The sequence below is a fragment of the Microcebus murinus genome, unplaced genomic scaffold (assembly GCF_040939455.1).
Source record: "Microcebus murinus isolate Inina unplaced genomic scaffold, M.murinus_Inina_mat1.0 scaf050_hap2_Mmur4.0, whole genome shotgun sequence".
Classification (NCBI taxonomy): Eukaryota; Metazoa; Chordata; class Mammalia; order Primates; family Cheirogaleidae; genus Microcebus; species Microcebus murinus.
The window spans coordinates 42,573-67,222 of NW_027438996.1; the positions used below are offsets into that span (position 1 = coordinate 42,573).

Genomic DNA, 24,650 nt, shown 5'->3' on the forward strand with positions numbered 1-24,650 from the left:
GCCCCACAAACCACGCCACCCCACCCATGGGACACATCCCTAGAGAGAGAGAGAGACGCCCCATACACTCGCTCCCCTCCCCCATGCGCTGTGCCCCAGCCCGGGCCCGGGGGAATAGGCGGCAGCCCACCCACAGGGTGGGGGGCGCAGCTGAAAGGGGTTGTCGGGGATGGCGGCCCCTGCCTGGGGTCAAAGGGCGGGCGACCCGCGCGTGCGCAATCGGCGGCGGCGGCGGCGGCGGCCACGAGCTGGGGGTGGGCCAGGCGAGGAGAGGAAGGGGGCTGGAAGGTCTCCACCTTGGCGAGTCCAGCCGTGGAGGCGCATCTTGTGTGAGTGTGAGTGAGTGAGTGTGAGTGTGTGTGTGTGTGTGTGTGTGTGTGTGTGTATAGAGAGACAGCCCCCCACCCCGGCCCGCCGCTCCCTGCCCGCCCCGCCCCGCCCCGCCCCGCCCCGCCTGTCACCCCCGTCCCTCGGAGCCCGCCGGACCCGGCCGGTGAACTCAACAGGCCCGGCCCGGTGCGGGTCAGCGCCGGCGCGGGGCCTGGGGCGGGGGGAGGAGGCGGCGGGGAAGCGCAGAGAGGCTCGGCTTCTTGAGCGGGGCAGGGGCGCCCTCCGCCGTCTAGGGCCACACCACCCTGAACGCGCCCGATCTCGTCTGGTCTCGGAAGCTAAGCAGGGTCGGGCCTGGTTAGTACTTGGATGGGAGACCGCCTGGGAATACCGGGTGCCGTAGGCTTCTTCTTTTTTTTTTTTTTGTTTTGCCTCTTGTTCTGTCCCCTTTCTGGGAGCGAGTCGGCGGCCCGGGGTGGGGGTCACCCCCACCCTCAGCGCCCGCCGCGGTGCCTGGCGCCCCAGCCCGCACCGTGGGGCCTCCTCTTGTCCCAAGCCGCGACACCGCCGTCACGCGGCAGCATGCGTGGCTTCTGGACTGTCAGGTCTCAGACCAAAGGTCTGCTCTGTGGGAACCGACACGCTGGAGGAAACCTTGAGAGTCTGAGAGGGGAGGGAGTTCCAGAAGAAGGCCAGGATGTCATTTTGAGGGAGTATGTGACCAGAACTCGTCCCGTTGCTTTTGGGGTTCTATGGGCTACACGTAGGAATCTTTGGTGGTGGCACCTGATGTTGGGGGATCCGGAGTCACACCCAGACCTGCTCCACAGGCCTCCTTTTACTTTTCTCTTCGGATTCATTATGTTTAAAAAGTGTCTCTTATCTCTATGATTGCATTTTCTTTTCTCTCTCTTTTCAAGCAGATGATGGGAGTCCAAGTATTAAGGTGACATGTGTTGCCCGTGCCCCCCTCCCCCCTGTGTTCTTATTCATTTACCTCTGATGTTGTTCCAGCGTATTGTGGGGGTACCAATGTTAAGGTCGGGTACGTTGCCCTCTCCCAGCCTCCCCCCTCGGGTCAGAGCCTCAAGTGCGCCCATCCCCCAGTCGGTGCGCACCCACCCCGTTCCTAATGGAGGTGTATGCCCATCCCCTCCCCCCACCCGCCCGACACCCACCCGATGAAGGTGATTCCTCTGTGTCCACTTAGGTGTCCATCGGTTCGTACCCATTTGCTGGTGAGCGCGAGCACGTGGTGCTCGTGTGTCCATTCTTGGGCTACCTGGCTTACTGGAACGGGTTCCAGCTCTGGCCAGGAGAACCACGAGAGGTGCCCTCTCACCGCTGCTCCTCCTAGCTGAATAGCACTCCGTGGTGTCCACGCGCCACATTTCATTTACGCACTCGTGGGTCGATGGGCACTCGGGTCGCTTCCAGGTCTTTGCGATTGTGACTTGTGCCCTGACTCTAACCCTAACCCTTACCCAGCCCGTCTCCTCCTCGGCCCCTGCCTGACTGACTCCTTCCCGCCCGGCCTGTCACCTGTCACCGTCCTCTGCCCCTGCCTGACACGCTCCTCCCCGCCCGGGCCGTCACCGTCCTCGGCCCCTGCCTGACGGGGCTCCTCCGTCGCCTGGGCCTTCCAAGGGCTTGGTGTGGACGCTGGTTCCAGGACGCCCTCCCAGGGACCCGGTAGCAGGGCGGCCGCAGCGTCTCGCGCCACCCAACCGTCCGCCGGCCGGCGGCCGGCGCTAAGTGGCCTGCGGGGGACGTGCCCCCACTGTGGGGCGGGCGCCCAGCCTGGTGTCTTCTCTGAGGCCCCGTGGCTGCTTTTCCCCCCCGCAAGGGGAGAGCCGCGGAGGTGGGGACCGCCTCCTCGTGGGGACGTACACCCAGCTCTCCACGTCGGATTCCGGGGCTCTCTGTCCTGCCAGAAGGCCCAGCTGGCCTGCGGGTCCTTAGAGTGGCAAAAACATCCGAAAACTGAGATTGAGGGTCCGGTGGTTGTCTGCACTTTTGTGCTGGGCACCCCAGGGAGGCCCGGGGGCTGGCTGGACAACGCGGTCTGCTGGGCACGGGGGGGGGTTTGGAGGAGCAACTGATGCCCTTTGCACTTTGGGTAGCAAGTGTCTGAGGTGTCTCTGAGCCCTGCGCCATGTCGGGGGGTGGGGTGGGGGGGTGGGAGGTCGGGGGGGGGTGTGGAGGAGCAGGAGGAGGAGGAGGAGGAGGTGGGAAGGGCCGTGGCCTGCAGTCGTGTTCCCGGGGTGGCTTCTTCCACAGGCTGCTTGGCCTGGGCTCCCTGCACCTGGGCCTTTGGAGGACTGGCCCTGTGCTTGCCAACGCTTCCCCTGCAGGGACCCAGAGCTGGGAGGTTGCATCTCTCAGCCCTGGGTCGGGCAGAGCCCCAGCGGGCCATGCCCACAACCTCTCTCAGCACGGGTCCCCCAGAAGGCTCCTTTGGGACCAGGATTCTCTTGCGGGTGACTCTTTAAGGTCTGGCCCCTGGATGGAGGGGCACCAGGAGTAGAGGAGCAGGAAGGGGAAGGGGGTGGCCATGCGAGGGGACACTTTCAGGCCAAGTCCCAGCTTCAGCCTGATCCTCCTGGGAACCCCGGGGTGTACGTCACACCTCCTGGTTGTCCCGCTCTGAGACAAGGGCTCTGAGACAAGGAGCCGGGCTTCGCATTCCCCCAGCAGCCAGTCGTGGGCTGAGGACACCTGGGGCGTTGGGAACTCCCTGGCTTCTCCTTGGCTTAACATCTGGAGCTGCTTGTGAATCGTGCCGCCACACACACCCGAGTGCAGGTGTCTTCTGCACAGACTGCGGGCCTCGCTCTTCTGAATGCCGCTAGCTCGCCACCCACCCACGGGTGAACCTGGTCAGGGTACTTTCTCTCGGGGGCAGACTCTGATCCTGGCGGGCTACCGGTGTTTCTGTTTGCTCGTTTCTTTCTTCCATTTCGGGAAAGGCTTCCTTACTGGGTGTGGAAATCTCCTATGCCTTTCCTCGCCTATTCTGTCAGCTTTAAAATTCTCTTTCAGTTGCCACCCTCACAGATGGATTAGGAAACTCTTTCCGGTGCACTCATTAGTGAAATGACCTCAATGAAGCTGGAATCCAATATCTAATCGCCGATTTTTAGCGAGTCCACACGCCAGGGTGGTCGGGGTCCAATGCAGCCCCGGCCAGGCCCAGGCCCCTTGGACTGGGCCACAGGAGGACACAGAGGAGGGTCCCGGCCCCCACGGTCGCGTTGCCGGCAGTTCTCCAAGGGCTTGGGCGTTTTCCAGAGGTAGGAGATGGAGGGGACTGATTTCTTCAGCGCCCCACAAACCACGCCACCCCACCCATGGGACACATCCCTAGAGAGAGAGAGAGACGCCCCATACACTCGCTCCCCTCCCCCATGCGCTGTGCCCCAGCCCGGGCCCGGGGGAATAGGCGGCAGCCCACCCACAGGGTGGGGGGCGCAGCTGAAAGGGGTTGTCGGGGATGGCGGCCCCTGCCTGGGGTCAAAGGGCGGGCGACCCGCGCGTGCGCAATCGGCGGCGGCGGCGGCGGCGGCGGCCACGAGCTGGGGGTGGGCCAGGCGAGGAGAGGAAGGGGGCTGGAAGGTCTCCACCTTGGCGAGTCCAGCCGTGGAGGCGCATCTTGTGTGAGTGTGAGTGAGTGAGTGTGAGTGTGAGTGTGTGTGTGTGTGTGTGTGTGTGTGTGTGTATAGAGAGACAGCCCCCCACCCCGGCCCGCCGCTCCCTGCCCGCCCCGCCCCGCCCCGCCCCGCCTGTCACCCCCGTCCCTCGGAGCCCGCCGGACCCGGCCGGTGAACTCAACAGGCCCGGCCCGGTGCGGGTCAGCGCCGGCGCGGGGCCTGGGGCGGGGGGAGGAGGCGGCGGGGAAGCGCAGAGAGGCTCGGCTTCTTGAGCGGGGCAGGGGCGCCCTCCGCCGTCTAGGGCCACACCACCCTGAACGCGCCCGATCTCGTCTGGTCTCGGAAGCTAAGCAGGGTCGGGCCTGGTTAGTACTTGGATGGGAGACCGCCTGGGAATACCGGGTGCCGTAGGCTTCTTCTTTTTTTTTTTTTTGTTTTGCCTCTTGTTCTGTCCCCTTTCTGGGAGCGAGTCGGCGGCCCGGGGTGGGGTCACCCCCACCCTCAGCGCCCGCCGCGGTGCCTGGCGCCCCAGCCCGCACCGTGGGGCCTCCTCTTGTCCCAAGCCGCGACACCGCCGTCACGCGGCAGCATGCGTGGCTTCTGGACTGTCAGGTCTCAGACCAAAGGTCTGCTCTGTGGGAACCGACACGCTGGAGGAAACCTTGAGAGTCTGAGAGGGGAGGGAGTTCCAGAAGAAGGCCAGGATGTCATTTTGAGGGAGTATGTGACCAGAACTCGTCCCGTTGCTTTTGGGGTTCTATGGGCTACACGTAGGAATCTTTGGTGGTGGCACCTGATGTTGGGGGATCCGGAGTCACACCCAGACCTGCTCCACAGGCCTCCTTTTACTTTTCTCTTCGGATTCATTATGTTTAAAAAGTGTCTCTTATCTCTATGATTGCATTTTCTTTTCTCTCTCTTTTCAAGCAGATGATGGGAGTCCAAGTATTAAGGTGACATGTGTTGCCCGTGCCCCCCTCCCCCCTGTGTTCTTATTCATTTACCTCTGATGTTGTTCCAGCGTATTGTGGGGGTACCAATGTTAAGGTCGGGTACGTTGCCCTCTCCCAGCCTCCCCCCTCGGGTCAGAGCCTCAAGTGCGCCCATCCCCCAGTCGGTGCGCACCCACCCCGTTCCTAATGGAGGTGTATGCCCATCCCCTCCCCCCACCCGCCCGACACCCACCCGATGAAGGTGATTCCTCTGTGTCCACTTAGGTGTCCATCGGTTCGTACCCATTTGCTGGTGAGCGCGAGCACGTGGTGCTCGTGTGTCCATTCTTGGGCTACCTGGCTTACTGGAACGGGTTCCAGCTCTGGCCAGGAGAACCACGAGAGGTGCCCTCTCACCGCTGCTCCTCCTAGCTGAATAGCACTCCGTGGTGTCCACGCGCCACATTTCATTTACGCACTCGTGGGTCGATGGGCACTCGGGTCGCTTCCAGGTCTTTGCGATTGTGACTTGTGCCCTGACTCTAACCCTAACCCTTACCCAGCCCGTCTCCTCCTCGGCCCCTGCCTGACTGACTCCTTCCCGCCCGGCCTGTCACCTGTCACCGTCCTCTGCCCCTGCCTGACACGCTCCTCCCCGCCCGGGCCGTCACCGTCCTCGGCCCCTGCCTGACGGGGCTCCTCCGTCGCCTGGGCCTTCCAAGGGCTTGGTGTGGACGCTGGTTCCAGGACGCCCTCCCAGGAACCCGGTAGCAGGGCGGCCGCAGCGTCTCGCGCCACCCAACCGTCCGCCGGCCGGCGGCCGGCGCTAAGTGGCCTGCGGGGGACGTGCCCCCACTGTGGGGCGGGCGCCCAGCCTGGTGTCTTCTCTGAGGCCCCGTGGCTGCTTTTCCCCCCCGCAAGGGGAGAGCCGCGGAGGTGGGGACCGCCTCCTCGTGGGGACGTACACCCAGCTCTCCACGTCGGATTCCGGGGCTCTCTGTCCTGCCAGAAGGCCCAGCTGGCCTGCGGGTCCTTAGAGTGGCAAAAACATCCGAAAACTGAGATTGAGGGTCCGGTGGTTGTCTGCACTTTTGTGCTGGGCACCCCAGGGAGGCCCGGGGGCTGGCTGGACAACGCGGTCTGCTGGGCAGGGGGGGGGTTTGGAGGAGCAACTGATGCCCTTTGCACTTTGGGTAGCAAGTGTCTGAGGTGTCTCTGAGCCCTGCGCCATGTCGGGGGGTGGGGTGGGGGGGTGGGAGGTCGGGGGGGGGTGGAGGAGCAGGAGGAGGAGGAGGAGGAGGTGGGAAGGGCCGTGGCCTGCAGTCGTGTTCCCGGGGTGGCTTCTTCCACAGGCTGCTTGGCCTGGGCTCCCTGCACCTGGGCCTTTGGAGGACTGGCCCTGTGCTTGCCAACGCTTCCCCTGCAGGGACCCAGAGCTGGGAGGTTGCATCTCTCAGCCCTGGGTCGGGCAGAGCCCCAGCGGGCCATGCCCACAACCTCTCTCAGCACGGGTCCCCCAGAAGGCTCCTTTGGGACCAGGATTCTCTTGCGGGTGACTCTTTAAGGTCTGGCCCCTGGATGGAGGGGCACCAGGAGTAGAGGAGCAGGAAGGGGAAGGGGGTGGCCATGCGAGGGGACACTTTCAGGCCAAGTCCCAGCTTCAGCCTGATCCTCCTGGGAACCCCGGGGTGTACGTCACACCTCCTGGTTGTCCCGCTCTGAGACAAGGGCTCTGAGACAAGGAGCCGGGCTTCGCATTCCCCCAGCAGCCAGTCGTGGGCTGAGGACACCTTGGGCGTTGGGAACTCCCTGGCTTCTCCTTGGCTTAACATCTGGAGCTGCTTGTGAATCGTGCCGCCACACACACCCGAGTGCAGGTGTCTTCTGCACAGACTGCGGGCCTCGCTCTTCTGAATGCCGCTAGCTCGCCACCCACCCACGGGTGAACCTGGTCAGGGTACTTTCTCTCGGGGGCAGACTCTGATCCTGGCGGGCTACCGGTGTTTCTGTTTGCTCGTTTCTTTCTTCCATTTCGGGAAAGGCTTCCTTACTGGGTGTGGAAATCTCCTATGCCTTTCCTCGCCTATTCTGTCAGCTTTAAAATTCTCTTTCAGTTGCCACCCTCACAGATGGATTAGGAAACTCTTTCCGGTGCACTCATTAGTGAAATGACCTCAATGAAGCTGGAATCCAATATCTAATCGCCGATTTTTAGCGAGTCCACACGCCAGGGTGGTCGGGGTCCAATGCAGCCCCGGCCAGGCCCAGGCCCCTTGGACTGGGCCACAGGAGGACACAGAGGAGGGTCCCGGCCCCCACGGTCGCGTTGCCGGCAGTTCTCCAAGGGCTTGGGCGTTTTCCAGAGGTAGGAGATGGAGGGGACTGATTTCTTCAGCGCCCCACAAACCACGCCACCCCACCCATGGGACACATCCCTAGAGAGAGAGAGAGACGCCCCATACACTCGCTCCCCTCCCCCATGCGCTGTGCCCCAGCCCGGGCCCGGGGGAATAGGCGGCAGCCCACCCACAGGGTGGGGGGCACAGCTGAAAGGGGTTGTCGGGGATGGCGGCCCCTGCCTGCGGTCAAAGGGCGGGCGACCCGCGCGTGCGCAATCGGCGGCGGCGGCGGCAGCGGCGGCGGCGGCGGCCACGAGCTGGGGGTGGGCCAGGCGAGGAGAGGAAGGGGGCTGGAAGGTCTCCACCTTGGCGAGTCCAGCCGTGGAGGCGCATCTTGTGTGAGTGTGAGTGAGTGAGTGTGAGTGTGTGTGTGTGTGTGTGTGTGTGTGTATAGAGAGACAGCCCCCCACCCCGGCCCGCCGCTCCCTGCCCGCCCCGCCCCGCCTGTCACCCCCGTCCCTTGGAGCCCGCCGGACCCGGCCGGTGAACTCAACAGGCCCGGCCCGGTGCGGGTCAGCGCCGGCGCGGGGCCTGGGGCGGGGGGAGGAGGCGGCGGGGAAGCGCAGAGAGGCTCGGCTTCTTGAGCGGGGCAGGGGCGCCCTCCGCCGTCTAGGGCCACACCACCCTGAACGCGCCCGATCTCGTCTGGTCTCGGAAGCTAAGCAGGGTCGGGCCTGGTTAGTACTTGGATGGGAGACCGCCTGGGAATACCGGGTGCCGTAGGCTTCTTCTTTTTTTTTTTTTTGTTTTGCCTCTTGTTCTGTCCCCTTTCTGGGAGCGAGTCGGCGGCCCGGGGTGGGGGTCACCCCCACCCTCAGCGCCCGCCGCGGTGCCTGGCGCCCCAGCCCGCACCGTGGGGCCTCCTCTTGTTCCAAGCCGCGACACCGCCGTCACGCGGCAGCATGCGTGGCTTCTGGACTGTCAGGTCTCAGACCAAAGGTCTGCTCTGTGGGAACCGACACGCTGGAGGAAACCTTGAGAGTCTGAGAGGGGAGGGAGTTCCAGAAGAAGGCCAGGATGTCATTTTGAGGGAGTATGTGACCAGAACTCGTCCCGTTGCTTTTGGGGTTCTATGGGCTACACGTAGGAATCTTTGGTGGTGGCACCTGATGTTGGGGGATCCGGAGTCACACCCAGACCTGCTCCACAGGCCTCCTTTTACTTTTCTCTTCGGATTCATTATGTTTAAAAAGTGTCTCTTATCTCTATGATTGCATTTTCTTTTCTCTCTCTTTTCAAGCAGATGATGGGAGTCCAAGTATTAAGGTGACATGTGTTGCCCGTGCCCCCCTCCCCCCTGTGTTCTTATTCATTTACCTCTGATGTTGTTCCAGCGTATTGTGGGGGTACCAATGTTAAGGTCGGGTACGTTGCCCTCTCCCAGCCTCCCCCCTCGGGTCAGAGCCTCAAGTGCGCCCATCCCCCAGTCGGTGCGCACCCACCCCGTTCCTAATGGAGGTGTATGCCCATCCCCTCCCCCCACCCGCCCGACACCCACCCGATGAAGGTGATTCCTCTGTGTCCACTTAGGTGTCCATCGGTTCGTACCCATTTGCTGGTGAGCGCGAGCACGTGGTGCTCGTGTGTCCATTCTTGGGCTACCTGGCTTACTGGAACGGGTTCCAGCTCTGGCCAGGAGAACCACGAGAGGTGCCCTCTCACCGCTGCTCCTCCTAGCTGAATAGCACTCCGTGGTGTCCACGCGCCACATTTCATTTACGCACTCGTGGGTCGATGGGCACTCGGGTCGCTTCCAGGTTTTTGCGATTGTGACTTGTGCCCTGACTCTAACCCTAACCCTTACCCAGCCCGTCTCCTCCTCGGCCCCTGCCTGACTGACTCCTTCCCGCCCGGCCTGTCACCTGTCACCGTCCTCTGCCCCTGCCTGACACGCTCCTCCCCGCCCGGGCCGTCACCGTCCTCGGCCCCTGCCTGACGGGGCTCCTCCGTCGCCTGGGCCTTCCAAGGGCTTGGTGTGGACGCTGGTTCCAGGACGCCCTCCCAGGAACCCGGTAGCAGGGCGGCCGCAGCGTCTCGCGCCACCCAACCGTCCGCCGGCCGGCGGCCGGCGCTAAGTGGCCTGCGGGGGACGTGCCCCCACTGTGGGGCGGGCGCCCAGCCTGGTGTCTTCTCTGAGGCCCCGTGGCTGCTTTTCCCCCCCGCAAGGGGAGAGCCGCGGAGGTGGGGACCGCCTCCTCGTGGGGACGTACACCCAGCTCTCCACGTCGGATTCCGGGGCTCTCTGTCCTGCCAGAAGGCCCAGCTGGCCTGCGGGTCCTTAGAGTGGCAAAAACATCCGAAAACTGAGATTGAGGGTCCGGTGGTTGTCTGCACTTTTGTGCTGGGCACCCCAGGGAGGCCCGGGGGCTGGCTGGACAACGCGGTCTGCTGGGCAGGGGGGGGGTTTGGAGGAGCAACTGATGCCCTTTGCACTTTGGGTAGCAAGTGTCTGAGGTGTCTCTGAGCCCTGCGCCATGTCGGGGGGTGGGGTGGGGGGGTGGGAGGTCGGGGGGGGTGGAGGAGCAGGAGGAGGAGGAGGAGGAGGTGGGAAGGGCCGTGGCCTGCAGTCGTGTTCCCGGGGTGGCTTCTTCCACAGGCTGCTTGGCCTGGGCTCCCTGCACCTGGGCCTTTGGAGGACTGGCCCTGTGCTTGCCAACGCTTCCCCTGCAGGGACCCAGAGCTGGGAGGTTGCATCTCTCAGCCCTGGGTCGGGCAGAGCCCCAGCGGGCCATGCCCACAACCTCTCTCAGCACGGGTCCCCCAGAAGGCTCCTTTGGGACCAGGATTCTCTTGCGGGTGACTCTTTAAGGTCTGGCCCCTGGATGGAGGGGCACCAGGAGTAGAGGAGCAGGAAGGGGAAGGGGGTGGCCATGCGAGGGGACACTTTCAGGCCAAGTCCCAGCTTCAGCCTGATCCTCCTGGGAACCCCGGGGTGTACGTCACACCTCCTGGTTGTCCCGCTCTGAGACAAGGGCTCTGAGACAAGGAGCCGGGCTTCGCATTCCCCCAGCAGCCAGTCGTGGGCTGAGGACACCTGGGGCGTTGGGAACTCCCTGGCTTCTCCTTGGCTTAACATCTGGAGCTGCTTGTGAATCGTGCCGCCACACACACCCGAGTGCAGGTGTCTTCTGCACAGACTGCGGGCCTCGCTCTTCTGAATGCCGCTAGCTCGCCACCCACCCACGGGTGAACCTGGTCAGGGTACTTTCTCTCGGGGGCAGACTCTCATCCTGGCGGGCTACCGGTGTTTCTGTTTGCTCGTTTCTTTCTTCCATTTCGGGAAAGGCTTCCTTACTGGGTGTGGAAATCTCCTATGCCTTTCCTCGCCTATTCTGTCAGCTTTAAAATTCTCTTTCAGTTGCCACCCTCACAGATGGATTAGGAAACTCTTTCCGGTGCACTCATTAGTGAAATGACCTCAATGAAGCTGGAATCCAATATCTAATCGCCGATTTTTAGCGAGTCCACACGCCAGGGTGGTCGGGGTCCAATGCAGCCCCGGCCAGGCCCAGGCCCCTTGGACTGGGCCACAGGAGGACACAGAGGAGGGTCCCGGCCCCCACGGTCGCGTTGCCGGCAGTTCTCCAAGGGCTTGGGCGTTTTCCAGAGGTAGGAGATGGAGGGGACTGATTTCTTCAGCGCCCCACAAACCACGCCACCCCACCCATGGGACACATCCCTAGAGAGAGAGAGAGACGCCCCATACACTCGCTCCCCTCCCCCATGCGCTGTGCCCCAGCCCGGGCCCGGGGGAATAGGCGGCAGCCCACCCACAGGGTGGGGGGCGCAGCTGAAAGGGGTTGTCGGGGATGGCGGCCCCTGCCTGGGGTCAAAGGGCGGGCGACCCGCGCGTGCGCAATCGGCGGCGGCGGCGGCGGCGGCCACGAGCTGGGGGTGGGCCAGGCGAGGAGAGGAAGGGGGCTGGAAGGTCTCCACCTTGGCGAGTCCAGCCGTGGAGGCGCATCTTGTGTGAGTGTGAGTGAGTGAGTGTGAGTGTGAGTGTGTGTGTGTGTGTGTGTGTGTGTGTATAGAGAGACAGCCCCCCACCCCGGCCCGCCGCTCCCTGCCCGCCCCGCCCCGCCCCGCCCCGCCCCGCCTGTCACCCCCGTCCCTCGGAGCCCGCCGGACCCGGCCGGTGAACTCAACAGGCCCGGCCCGGTGCGGGTCAGCGCCGGCGCGGGGCCTGGGGCGGGGGGAGGAGGCGGCGGGGAAGCGCAGAGAGGCTCGGCTTCTTGAGCGGGGCAGGGGCCACACCACCCTGAACGCGCCCGATCTCGTCTGGTCTCGGAAGCTAAGCAGGGTCGGGCCTGGTTAGTACTTGGATGGGAGACCGCCTGGGAATACCGGGTGCCGTAGGCTTCTTCTTTTTTTTTTTTTTGTTTTGCCTCTTGTTCTGTCCCCTTTCTGGGAGCGAGTCGGCGGCCCGGGGTGGGGGTCACCCCCACCCTCAGCGCCCGCCGCGGTGCCTGGCGCCCCAGCCCGCACCGTGGGGCCTCCTCTTGTCCCAAGCCGCGACACCGCCGTCACGCGGCAGCATGCGTGGCTTCTGGACTGTCAGGTCTCAGACCAAAGGTCTGCTCTGTGGGAACCGACACGCTGGAGGAAACCTTGAGAGTCTGAGAGGGGAGGGAGTTCCAGAAGAAGGCCAGGATGTCATTTTGAGGGAGTATGTGACCAGAACTCGTCCCGTTGCTTTTGGGGTTCTATGGGCTACACGTAGGAATCTTTGGTGGTGGCACCTGATGTTGGGGGATCCGGAGTCACACCCAGACCTGCTCCACAGGCCTCCTTTTACTTTTCTCTTCGGATTCATTATGTTTAAAAAGTGTCTCTTATCTCTATGATTGCATTTTCTTTTCTCTCTCTTTTCAAGCAGATGATGGGAGTCCAAGTATTAAGGTGACATGTGTTGCCCGTGCCCCCCTCCCCCCTGTGTTCTTATTCATTTACCTCTGATGTTGTTCCAGCGTATTGTGGGGGTACCAATGTTAAGGTCGGGTACGTTGCCCTCTCCCAGCCTCCCCCCTCGGGTCAGAGCCTCAAGTGCGCCCATCCCCCAGTCGGTGCGCACCCACCCCGTTCCTAATGGAGGTGTATGCCCATCCCCTCCCCCCACCCGCCCGACACCCACCCGATGAAGGTGATTCCTCTGTGTCCACTTAGGTGTCCATCGGTTCGTACCCATTTGCTGGTGAGCGCGAGCACGTGGTGCTCGTGTGTCCATTCTTGGGCTACCTGGCTTACTGGAACGGGTTCCAGCTCTGGCCAGGAGAACCACGAGAGGTGCCCTCTCACCGCTGCTCCTCCTAGCTGAATAGCACTCCGTGGTGTCCACGCGCCACATTTCATTTACGCACTCGTGGGTCGATGGGCACTCGGGTCGCTTCCAGGTCTTTGCGATTGTGACTTGTGCCCTGACTCTAACCCTAACCCTTACCCAGCCCGTCTCCTCCTCGGCCCCTGCCTGACTGACTCCTTCCCGCCCGGCCTGTCACCTGTCACCGTCCTCTGCCCCTGCCTGACACGCTCCTCCCCGCCCGGGCCGTCACCGTCCTCGGCCCCTGCCTGACGGGGCTCCTCCGTCGCCTGGGCCTTCCAAGGGCTTGGTGTGGACGCTGGTTCCAGGACGCCCTCCCAGGGACCCGGTAGCAGGGCGGCCGCAGCGTCTCGCGCCACCCAACCGTCCGCCGGCCGGCGGCCGGCGCTAAGTGGCCTGCGGGGGACGTGCCCCCACTGTGGGGCGGGCGCCCAGCCTGGTGTCTTCTCTGAGGCCCCGTGGCTGCTTTTCCCCCCCGCAAGGGGAGAGCCGCGGAGGTGGGGACCGCCTCCTCGTGGGGACGTACACCCAGCTCTCCACGTCGGATTCCGGGGCTCTCTGTCCTGCCAGAAGGCCCAGCTGGCCTGCGGGTCCTTAGAGTGGCAAAAACATCCGAAAACTGAGATTGAGGGTCCGGTGGTTGTCTGCACTTTTGTGCTGGGCACCCCAGGGAGGCCCGGGGGCTGGCTGGACAACGCGGTCTGCTGGGCACGGGGGGGGGGTTTGGAGGAGCAACTGATGCCCTTTGCACTTTGGGTAGCAAGTGTCTGAGGTGTCTCTGAGCCCTGCGCCATGTCGGGGGGTGGGGTGGGGGGGTGGGAGGTCGGGGGGGGGTGTGGAGGAGCAGGAGGAGGAGGAGGAGGAGGTGGGAAGGGCCGTGGCCTGCAGTCGTGTTCCCGGGGTGGCTTCTTCCACAGGCTGCTTGGCCTGGGCTCCCTGCACCTGGGCCTTTGGAGGACTGGCCCTGTGCTTGCCAACGCTTCCCCTGCAGGGACCCAGAGCTGGGAGGTTGCATCTCTCAGCCCTGGGTCGGGCAGAGCCCCAGCGGGCCATGCCCACAACCTCTCTCAGCACGGGTCCCCCAGAAGGCTCCTTTGGGACCAGGATTCTCTTGCGGGTGACTCTTTAAGGTCTGGCCCCTGGATGGAGGGGCACCAGGAGTAGAGGAGCAGGAAGGGGAAGGGGGTGGCCATGCGAGGGGACACTTTCAGGCCAAGTCCCAGCTTCAGCCTGATCCTCCTGGGAACCCCGGGGTGTACGTCACACCTCCTGGTTGTCCCGCTCTGAGACAAGGGCTCTGAGACAAGGAGCCGGGCTTCGCATTCCCCCAGCAGCCAGTCGTGGGCTGAGGACACCTGGGGCGTTGGGAACTCCCTGGCTTCTCCTTGGCTTAACATCTGGAGCTGCTTGTGAATCGTGCCGCCACACACACCCGAGTGCAGGTGTCTTCTGCACAGACTGCGGGCCTCGCTCTTCTGAATGCCGCTAGCTCGCCACCCACCCACGGGTGAACCTGGTCAGGGTACTTTCTCTCGGGGGCAGACTCTGATCCTGGCGGGCTACCGGTGTTTCTGTTTGCTCGTTTCTTTCTTCCATTTCGGGAAAGGCTTCCTTACTGGGTGTGGAAATCTCCTATGCCTTTCCTCGCCTATTCTGTCAGCTTTAAAATTCTCTTTCAGTTGCCACCCTCACAGATGGATTAGGAAACTCTTTCCGGTGCACTCATTAGTGAAATGACCTCAATGAAGCTGGAATCCAATATCTAATCGCCGATTTTTAGCGAGTCCACACGCCAGGGTGGTCGGGGTCCAATGCAGCCCCGGCCAGGCCCAGGCCCCTTGGACTGGGCCACAGGAGGACACAGAGGAGGGTCCCGGCCCCCACGGTCGCGTTGCCGGCAGTTCTCCAAGGGCTTGGGCGTTTTCCAGAGGTAGGAGATGGAGGGGACTGATTTCTTCAGCGCCCCACAAACCACGCCACCCCACCCATGGGACACATCCCTAGAGAGAGAGAGAGACGCCCCATACACTCGCTCCCCTCCCCCATGCGCTGTGCCCCAGCCCGGGCCCGGGGGAATAGGCGGCAGCCCACCCACAGGGTGGGGGGCGCAGCTGAAAGGGGTTGTCGGGGATGGCGGACCCTGCCTGGGGTCAAAGGGCGGGCGACCCGCGCGTGCGCAATCGGCGGCGGCGGCGGCGGCGGCCACGAGCTGGGGGTGGGCCAGGCGAGGAGAGGAAGGGGGCTGGAAGGTCTCCACCTTGGCGAGTCCAGCCGTGGAGGCGCATCTTGTGTGAGTGTGAGTGAGTGAGTGTGAGTGTGTGTGTGTGTGTGTGTGTGTGTGTGTGTGTGTGTATAGAGAGACAGCCCCCCACCCCGGCCCGCCGCTCCCTGCCCGCCCCGCCCCGCCCCGCCCCGCCCCGCCTGTCACCCCCGTCCCTCGGAGCCCGCCGGACCCGGCCGGTGAACTCAACAGGCCCGGCCCGGTGCGGGTCAGCGCCGGCGCGGGGCCTGGGGCGGGGGGAGGAGGCGGCGGGGAAGCGCAGAGAGGCTCGGCTTCTTGAGCGGGGCAGGGGCCACACCACCCTGAACGCGCCCGATCTCGTCTGGTCTCGGAAGCTAAGCAGGGTCGGGCCTGGTTAGTACTTGGATGGGAGACCGCCTGGGAATACCGGGTGCCGTAGGCTTCTTCTTTTTTTTTTTTTTTGTTTTGCCTCTTGTTCTGTCCCCTTTCTGGGAGCGAGTCGGCGGCCCGGGGTGGGGGTCACCCCCACCCTCAGCGCCCGCCGCGGTGCCTGGCGCCCCAGCCCGCACCGTGGGGCCTCCTCTTGTCCCAAGCCGCGACACCGCCGTCACGCGGCAGCATGCGTGGCTTCTGGACTGTCAGGTCTCAGACCAAAGGTCTGCTCTGTGGGAACCGACACGCTGGAGGAAACCTTGAGAGTCTGAGAGGGGAGGGAGTTCCAGAAGAAGGCCAGGATGTCATTTTGAGGGAGTATGTGACCAGAACTCGTCCCGTTGCTTTTGGGGTTCTATGGGCTACACGTAGGAATCTTTGGTGGTGGCACCTGATGTTGGGGGATCCGGAGTCACACCCAGACCTGCTCCACAGGCCTCCTTTTACTTTTCTCTTCGGATTCATTATGTTTAAAAAGTGTCTCTTATCTCTATGATTGCATTTTCTTTTCTCTCTCTTTTCAAGCAGATGATGGGAGTCCAAGTATTAAGGTGACATGTGTTGCCCGTGCCCCCCTCCCCCCTGTGTTCTTATTCATTTACCTCTGATGTTGTTCCAGCGTATTGTGGGGGTACCAATGTTAAGGTCGGGTACGTTGCCCTCTCCCAGCCTCCCCCCTCGGGTCAGAGCCTCAAGTGCGCCCATCCCCCAGTCGGTGCGCACCCACCCCGTTCCTAATGGAGGTGTATGCCCATCCCCTCCCCCCACCCGCCCGACACCCACCCGATGAAGGTGATTCCTCTGTGTCCACTTAGGTGTCCATCGGTTCGTACCCATTTGCTGGTGAGCGCGAGCACGTGGTGCTCGTGTGTCCATTCTTGGGCTACCTGGCTTACTGGAACGGGTTCCAGCTCTGGCCAGGAGAACCACGAGAGGTGCCCTCTCACCGCTGCTCCTCCTAGCTGAATAGCACTCCGTGGTGTCCACGCGCCACATTTCATTTACGCACTCGTGGGTCGATGGGCACTCGGGTCGCTTCCAGGTCTTTGCGATTGTGACTTGTGCCCTGACTCTAACCCTAACCCTTACCCAGCCCGTCTCCTCCTCGGCCCCTGCCTGACTGACTCCTTCCCGCCCGGCCTGTCACCTGTCACCGTCCTCTGCCCCTGCCTGACACGCTCCTCCCCGCCCGGGCCGTCACCGTCCTCGGCCCCTGCCTGACGGGGCTCCTCCGTCGCCTGGGCCTTCCAAGGGCTTGGTGTGGACGCTGGTTCCAGGACGCCCTCCCAGGGACCCGGTAGCAGGGCGGCCGCAGCGTCTCGCGCCACCCAACCGTCCGCCGGCCGGCGGCCGGCGCTAAGTGGCCTGCGGGGGACGTGCCCCCACTGTGGGGCGGGCGCCCAGCCTGGTGTCTTCTCTGAGGCCCCGTGGCTGCTTTTCCCCCCCGCAAGGGGAGAGCCGCGGAGGTGGGGACCGCCTCCTCGTGGGGACGTACACCCAGCTCTCCACGTCGGATTCCGGGGCTCTCTGTCCTGCCAGAAGGCCCAGCTGGCCTGCGGGTCCTTAGAGTGGCAAAAACATCCGAAAACTGAGATTGAGGGTCCGGTGGTTGTCTGCACTTTTGTGCTGGGCACCCCAGGGAGGCCCGGGGGCTGGCTGGACAACGCGGTCTGCTGGGCAGGGGGGGGGTTTGGAGGAGCAACTGATGCCCTTTGCACTTTGGGTAGCAAGTGTCTGAGGTGTCTCTGAGCCCTGCGCCATGTCGGGGGGTGGGGTGGGGGGGTGGGAGGTCGGGGGGGGTGTGGAGGAGCAGGAGGAGGAGGAGGAGGAGGTGGGAAGGGCCGTGGCCTGCAGTCGTGTTCCCGGGGTGGCTTCTTCCACAGGCTGCTTGGCCTGGGCTCCCTGCACCTGGGCCTTTGGAGGACTGGCCCTGTGGTTGCCAACGCTTCCCCTGCAGGGACCCAGAGCTGGGAGGTTGCATCTCTCAGCCCTGGGTCGGGCAGAGCCCCAGCGGGCCATGCCCACAACCTCTCTCAGCACGGGTCCCCCAGAAGGCTCCTTTGGGACCAGGATTCTCTTGCGGGTGACTCTTTAAGGTCTGGCCCCTGGATGGAGGGGCACCAGGAGTAGAGGAGCAGGAAGGGGAAGGGGGTGGCCATGCGAGGGGACACTTTCAGGCCAAGTCCCAGCTTCAGCCTGATCCTCCTGGGAACCCCGGGGTGTACGTCACACCTCCTGGTTGTCCCGCTCTGAGACAAGGGCTCTGAGACAAGGAGCCGGGCTTCGCATTCCCCCAGCAGCCAGTCGTGGGCTGAGGACACCTGGGGCGTTGGGAACTCCCTGGCTTCTCCTTGGCTTAACATCTGGAGCTGCTTGTGAATCGTGCCGCCACACACACCCGAGTGCAGGTGTCTTCTGCACAGACTGCGGGCCTCGCTCTTCTGAATGCCGCTAGCTCGCCACCCACCCACGGGTGAACCTGGTCAGGGTACTTTCTCTCGGGGGCAGACTCTGATCCTGGCGGGCTACCGGTGTTTCTGTTTGCTCGTTTCTTTCTTCCATTTCGGGAAAGGCTTCCTTACTGGGTGTGGAAATCTCCTATGCCTTTCCTCGCCTATTCTGTCAGCTTTAAAATTCTCTTTCAGTTGCCACCCTCACAGATGGATTAGGAAACTCTTTCCGGTGCACTCATTAGTGAAATGACCTCAATGAAGCTGGAATCCAATATCTAATCGCCGATTTTTAGCGAGTCCACACGCCAGGGTGGTCGGGGTCCAATGCAGCCCCGGCCAGGCCCAGGCCCCTTGGACTGGGCCACAGGAGGACACAGAGGAGGGTCCCGGCCCCCACGGTCGCGTTGCCGGCAGTTCTCCAAGGGCTTGGGCGTTTTCCAGAGGTAGGAGATGGAGGGGACTGATTTCTTCAGCGCCCCACAAACCACGCCACCCCACCCATGGGACACATCCCTAGAGAGAGAGAGAGACGCCCCATACACTCGCTCCCCTCCCCCATGCGCTGTGCCCCAGCCCGGGCCCGGGGGAATAGGCGGCAGCCCACCCACAGGGTGGGGGGCGCAGCTGAAAGGGGTTGTCGGGGATGGCGGACCCTGCCTGGGGTCAAAGGGCGGGCGACCCGCGCGTGCGCAATCGGCGGCGGCGGCGGCGGCGGCCACGAGCTGGGGGTGGGCCAGGCGAGGAGAGGAAGGGGGCTGGAAGGTCTCCACCTTGGCGAGTCCAGCCGTGGAGGCGCATCTTGTGTGAGTGTGAGTGAGTGAGTGTGAGTGTGAGTGTGTGTGTGTGTGTGTGTGTGTGTGTGTGTATAGAGAGACAGCCCCCCACCCCGGCCCGCCGCTCCCTGCCCGCCCCGCCCCGCCCCGCCCCGCCCCGCCTGTCACCCCCGTCCCTCGGAGCCCGCCGGACCCGGCCGGTGAACTCAACAGGCCCGGCCCGGTGCGGGTCAGCGCCGGCGCGGGGCCTGGGGCGGGGGGAGGAGGCGGCGGGGAAGCGCAGAGAGGCTCGGCTTCTTGAGCGGGGCAGGGGCGCCCTCCGCCGTCTAGGGCCACACCACCCTGAACGCGCCCGATCTCGTCTGGTCTCGGAAGCTAAGCAGGGTCGGGCCTGGTTAGTACTTGGATGGGAGACCGCCTGGGAATACCGGGTGCCGTAGGCTTCTTCTTTTTTTTTTTTTTGTTTTGCCTCTTGTTCTGTCCCCTTTCTGGGAGCGAGTCGGCGGCCCGGGGTGGGGGTCACCCCCACCCTCAGCGCCCGCCGCGGTGCCTGGCGCCCCAGCCCGCACCGTGGGGCCTCCTCTTGTCCCAAGCCGCGACACCGCCGTCACGCGGCAGCATGCGTGGCTTCTGGACTGTCAGGTCTCAGACCAAAGGTCTGCTCTGTGGGAACCGACACGCTGGAGGAAACCTTGAGAGTCTGAGAGGGGAGGGAGTTCCAGAAGAAGGCCAGGATGTCATTTTGAGGGAGTATGTGACCAGAACTCGTCCCGTTGCTTTTGGGGTTCTATGGGCTACACGTAGGAATCTTTGGTGGTGGCACCTGATGTTGGGGGATCCGGAGTCACACCCAGACCTGCTCCACAGGCCTCCTTTTACTTTTCTCTTCGGATTCATTATGTTTAAAAAGTGTCTCTTATCTCTATGATTGCATTTTCTTTTCTCTCTCTTTTCAAGCAGATGATGGGAGTCCAAGTATTAAGGTGACATGTGTTGCCCGTGCCCCCCTCCCCCCTGTGTTCTTATTCATTTACCTCTGATGTTGTTCCAGCGTATTGTGGGGGTACCAATGTTAAGGTCGGGTACGTTGCCCTCTCCCAGCCTCCCCCCTCGGGTCAGAGCCTCAAGTGCGCCCATCCCCCAGTCGGTGCGCACCCACCCCGTTCCTAATGGAGGTGTATGCCCATCCCCTCCCCCCACCCGCCCGACACCCACCCGATGAAGGTGATTCCTCTGTGTCCACTTAGGTGTCCATCGGTTCGTACCCATTTGCTGGTGAGCGCGAGCACGTGGTGCTCGTGTGTCCATTCTTGGGCTACCTGGCTTACTGGAACGGGTTCCAGCTCTGGCCAGGAGAACCACGAGAGGTGCCCTCTCACCGCTGCTCCTCCTAGCTGAATAGCACTCCGTGGTGTCCACGCGCCACATTTCATTTACGCACTCGTGGGTCGATGGGCACTCGGGTCGCTTCCAGGTCTTTGCGATTGTGACTTGTGCCCTGACTCTAACCCTAACCCTTACCCAGCCCGTCTCCTCCTCGGCCCCTGCCTGACTGACTCCTTCCCGCCCGGCCTGTCACCTGTCACCGTCCTCTGCCCCTGCCTGACACGCTCCTCCCCGCCCGGGCCGTCACCGTCCTCGGCCCCTGCCTGACGGGGCTCCTCCGTCGCCTGGGCCTTCCAAGGGCTTGGTGTGGACGCTGGTTCCAGGACGCCCTCCCAGGAACCCGGTAGCAGGGCGGCCGCAGCGTCTCGCGCCACCCAACCGTCCGCCGGCCGGCGGCCGGCGCTAAGTGGCCTGCGGGGGACGTGCCCCCACTGTGGGGCGGGCGCCCAGCCTGGTGTCTTCTCTGAGGCCCCGTGGCTGCTTTTCCCCCCCGCAAGGGGAGAGCCGCGGAGGTGGGGACCGCCTCCTCGTGGGGACGTACACCCAGCTCTCCACGTCGGATTCCGGGGCTCTCTGTCCTGCCAGAAGGCCCAGCTGGCCTGCGGGTCCTTAGAGTGGCAAAAACATCCGAAAACTGAGATTGAGGGTCCGGTGGTTGTCTGCACTTTTGTGCTGGGCACCCCAGGGAGGCCCGGGGGCTGGCTGGACAACGCGGTCTGCTGGGCAGGGGGGGGGTTTGGAGGAGCAACTGATGCCCTTTGCACTTTGGGTAGCAAGTGTCTGAGGTGTCTCTGAGCCCTGCGCCATGTCGGGGGGTGGGGTGGGGGGGTGGGAGGTCGGGGGGGGGGTGGAGGAGCAGGAGGAGGAGGAGGAGGAGGTGGGAAGGGCCGTGGCCTGCAGTCGTGTTCCCGGGGTGGCTTCTTCCACAGGCTGCTTGGCCTGGGCTCCCTGCACCTGGGCCTTTGGAGGACTGGCCCTGTGCTTGCCAACGCTTCCCCTGCAGGGACCCAGAGCTGGGAGGTTGCATCTCTCAGCCCTGGGTCGGGCAGAGCCCCAGCGGGCCATGCCCACAACCTCTCTCAGCACGGGTCCCCCAGAAGGCTCCTTTGGGACCAGGATTCTCTTGCGGGTGACTCTTTAAGGTCTGGCCCCTGGATGGAGGGGCACCAGGAGTAGAGGAGCAGGAAGGGGAAGGGGGTGGCCATGCGAGGGGACACTTTCAGGCCAAGTCCCAGCTTCAGCCTGATCCTCCTGGGAACCCCGGGGTGTACGTCACACCTCCTGGTTGTCCCGCTCTGAGACAAGGGCTCTGAGACAAGGAGCCGGGCTTCGCATTCCCCCAGCAGCCAGTCGTGGGCTGAGGACACCTGGGGCGTTGGGAACTCCCTGGCTTCTCCTTGGCTTAACATCTGGAGCTGCTTGTGAATCGTGCCGCCACACACACCCGAGTGCAGGTGTCTTCTGCACAGACTGCGGGCCTCGCTCTTCTGAATGCCGCTAGCTCGCCACCCACCCACGGGTGAACCTGGTCAGGGTACTTTCTCTCGGGGGCAGACTCTGATCCTGGCGGGCTACCGGTGTTTCTGTTTGCTCGTTTCTTTCTTCCATTTCGGGAAAGGCTTCCTTACTGGGTGTGGAAATCTCCTATGCCTTTCCTCGCCTATTCTGTCAGCTTTAAAATTCTCTTTCAGTTGCCACCCTCACAGATGGATTAGGAAACTCTTTCCGGTGCACTCATTAGTGAAATGACCTCAATGAAGCTGGAATCCAATATCTAATCGCCGATTTTTAGCGAGTCCACACGCCAGGGTGGTCGGGGTCTAATGCAGCCCCGGCCAGGCCCAGGCCCCTTGGACTGGGCCACAGGAGGACCCAGAGGAGGTTCCCGGCCCCCACGGTCGCGTTGCCGGCAGTTCTCCAAGGGCTTGGGCGTTTTCCAGAGGTAGGAGATGGAGGGGACTGATTTCTTCAGCGCCCCACAAACCACGCCACCCCACCCATGGGACACATCCCTAGAGAGAGAGAGAGACGCCCCATACACTCGCTCCCCTCCCCCATGCGCTGTGCCCCAGCCCGGGCCCGGGGGAATAGGCGGCAGCCCACCCACAGGGTGGGGGGCGCAGCTGAAAGGGGTTGTCGGGGATGGCGGACCCTGCCTGGGGTCAAAGGGCGGGCGACCCGCGCGTGTGCAATCGGCGGCGGCGGCGGCGGCGGCGGCGGCCACGAGCTGGGGGTGGGCCAGGCGAGGAGAGGAAGGGGGCTGGAAGGTCTCCACCTTGGCGAGTCCAGCCGTGGAGGCGCATCTTGTGTGAGTGTGAGTGTGAGTGTGTGTGTGTGTGTGTGTGTGTGTGTGTGTATAGAGAGACAGCCCCCCACCCCGGCCCGCCGCTCCCTGCCCGCCCCGCCCCGCCCCGCCCCGCTGTCACCCCCGTCCCTCGGAGCCCGCCGGACCCGGCCGGTGAACTCAACAGGCCCGGCCCGGTGCGGGTCAGCGCCGGCGCGGGGCCTTGGGCGGGGGGAGGAGGCGGCGGGGAAGCGCAGAGAGGCTCGGCTTCTTGAGCGGGGCAGGGGCGCCCTCCGCCGTCTAGGGCCACACCACCCTGAACGCGCCCGATCTCGTCTGGTCTCGGAAGCTAAGCAGGGTCGGGCCTGGTTAGTACTTGGATGGGAGACCGCCTGGGAATACCGGGTGCCGTAGGCTTCTTCTTTTTTTTTTTTTTGTTTTGCCTCTTGTTCTGTCCCCTTTCTGGGAGCGAGTCGGCGGCCCGGGGTGGGGGTCACCCCCACCCTCAGCGCCCGCCGCGGTGCCTGGCGCCCCAGCCCGCACCGTGGGGCCTCCTCTTGTCCCAAGCCGCGACACCGCCGTCACGCGGCAGCATGCGTGGCTTCTGGACTGTCAGGTCTCAGACCAAAGGTCTGCTCTGTGGGAACCGACACGCTGGAGGAAACCTTGAGAGTCTGAGAGGGGAGGGAGTTCCAGAAGAAGGCCAGGATGTCATTTTGAGGGAGTATGTGACCAGAACTCGTCCCGTTGCTTTTGGGGTTCTATGGGCTACACGTAGGAATCTTTGGTGGTGGCACCTGATGTTGGGGGATCCGGAGTCACACCCAGACCTGCTCCACAGGCCTCCTTTTACTTTTCTCTTCGGATTCATTATGTTTAAAAAGTGTCTCTTATCTCTATGATTGCATTTTCTTTTCTCTCTCTTTTCAAGCAGATGATGGGAGTCCAAGTATTAAGGTGACATGTGTTGCCCGTGCCCCCCTCCCCCCTGTGTTCTTATTCATTAACCTCTGATGTTGTTCCAGCGTATTGTGGGGTTACCAATGTTAAGGTCGGGTACGTTGCCCTCTCCCAGCCTCCCCCCTCGGGTCAGAGCCTCAAGTGCGCCCATCCCCCAGTCGGTGCGCACCCACCCCGTTCCTAATGGAGGTGTATGCCCATCCCCTCCCCCCACCCGCCCGACACCCACCCGATGAAGGTGATTCCTCTGTGTCCACTTAGGTGTCCATCGGTTCGTACCCATTTGCTGGTGAGCGCGAGCACGTGGTGCTCGTGTGTCCATTCTTGGGCTACCTGGCTTACTGGAACGGGTTCCAGCTCTGGCCAGGAGAACCACGAGAGGTGCCCTCTCACCGCTGCTCCTCCTAGCTGAATAGCACTCCGTGGTGTCCACGCGCCACATTTCATTTACGCACTCGTGGGTCGATGGGCACTCGGGTCGCTTCCAGGTCTTTGCGATTGTGACTTGTGCCCTGACTCTAACCCTAACCCTTACCCAGCCCGTCTCCTCCTCGGCCCCTGCCTGACTGACTCCTTCCCGCCCGGCCTGTCACCTGTCACCGTCCTCTGCCCCTGCCTGACACGCTCCTCCCCGCCCGGGCCGTCACCGTCCTCGGCCCCTGCCTGACGGGGCTCCTCCGTCGCCTGGGCCTTCCAAGGGCTTGGTGTGGACGCTGGTTCCAGGACGCCCTCCCAGGAACCCGGTAGCAGGGCGGCCGCAGCGTCTCGCGCCACCCAACCGTCCGCCGGCCGGCGGCCGGCGCTAAGTGGCCTGCGGGGGACGTGCCCCCACTGTGGGGCGGGCGCCCAACCTGGTGTCTTCTCTGAGGCCCCGTGGCTGCTTTTCCCCCCCGCAAGGGGAGAGCCGCGGAGGTGGGGACCGCCTCCTCGTGGGGACGTACACCCAGCTCTCCACGTCGGATTCCGGGGCTCTCTGTCCTGCCAGAAGGCCCAGCTGGCCTGCGGGTCCTTAGAGTGGCAAAAACATCCGAAAACTGAGATTGAGGGTCCGGTGGTTGTCTGCACTTTTGTGCTGGGCACCCCAGGGAGGCCCGGGGGCTGGCTGGACAACGCGGTCTGCTGGGCAAGGGGGGGGGTTTGGAGGAGCAACTGATGCCCTTTGCACTTTGGGTAGCAAGTGTCTGAGGTGTCTCTGAGCCCTGCGCCATGTCGGGGGGTGGGGTGGGGGGGTGGGAGGTCGGGGGGGTGTGGAGGAGCAGGAGGAGGAGGAGGAGGAGGTGGGAAGGGCCGTGGCCTGCAGTCGTGTTCCCGGGGTGGCTTCTTCCACAGGCTGCTTGGCCTGGGCTCCCTGCACCTGGGCCTTTGGAGGACTGGCCCTGTGCTTGCCAACGCTTCCCCTGCAGGGACCCAGAGCTGGGAGGTTGCATCTCTCAGCCCTGGGTCGGGCAGAGCCCCAGCGGGCCATGCCCACAACCTCTCTCAGCACGGGTCC

General features: G+C 63.7%; 7 non-coding genes across 7 annotated transcripts; all 7 read left to right on the forward strand.

Annotated features, from left to right (window-relative positions):
- The first annotated feature begins 617 nt into the window (after positions 1 to 617).
- On the forward strand, positions 618 to 736 carry LOC142868971 (5S ribosomal RNA). The gene has a single exon (XR_012917826.1). It is a non-coding gene; the product is annotated as a 5S ribosomal RNA (ribosomal RNA).
- Positions 737 to 4,275: 3,539 nt separating this feature from the next.
- LOC142868972 (5S ribosomal RNA) lies at positions 4,276 to 4,394 on the forward strand. The gene has a single exon (XR_012917827.1). It is a non-coding gene; the product is annotated as a 5S ribosomal RNA (ribosomal RNA).
- Positions 4,395 to 7,918: 3,524 nt separating this feature from the next.
- Positions 7,919 to 8,037, forward strand: LOC142868973 (5S ribosomal RNA). Its single transcript, XR_012917828.1, has one exon. It is a non-coding gene; the product is annotated as a 5S ribosomal RNA (ribosomal RNA).
- Positions 8,038 to 11,551: 3,514 nt separating this feature from the next.
- LOC142868987 (5S ribosomal RNA) lies at positions 11,552 to 11,670 on the forward strand. Its single transcript, XR_012917842.1, has one exon. It is a non-coding gene; the product is annotated as a 5S ribosomal RNA (ribosomal RNA).
- A 3,523-nt stretch (positions 11,671 to 15,193) lies between these two features.
- Positions 15,194 to 15,312, forward strand: LOC142868988 (5S ribosomal RNA). Its single transcript, XR_012917843.1, has one exon. It is a non-coding gene; the product is annotated as a 5S ribosomal RNA (ribosomal RNA).
- A 3,540-nt stretch (positions 15,313 to 18,852) lies between these two features.
- Positions 18,853 to 18,971, forward strand: LOC142868974 (5S ribosomal RNA). The gene has a single exon (XR_012917829.1). It is a non-coding gene; the product is annotated as a 5S ribosomal RNA (ribosomal RNA).
- Positions 18,972 to 22,496: 3,525 nt separating this feature from the next.
- On the forward strand, positions 22,497 to 22,615 carry LOC142868975 (5S ribosomal RNA). The gene has a single exon (XR_012917830.1). It is a non-coding gene; the product is annotated as a 5S ribosomal RNA (ribosomal RNA).
- The last annotated feature ends 2,035 nt before the right edge of the window (positions 22,616 to 24,650 follow it).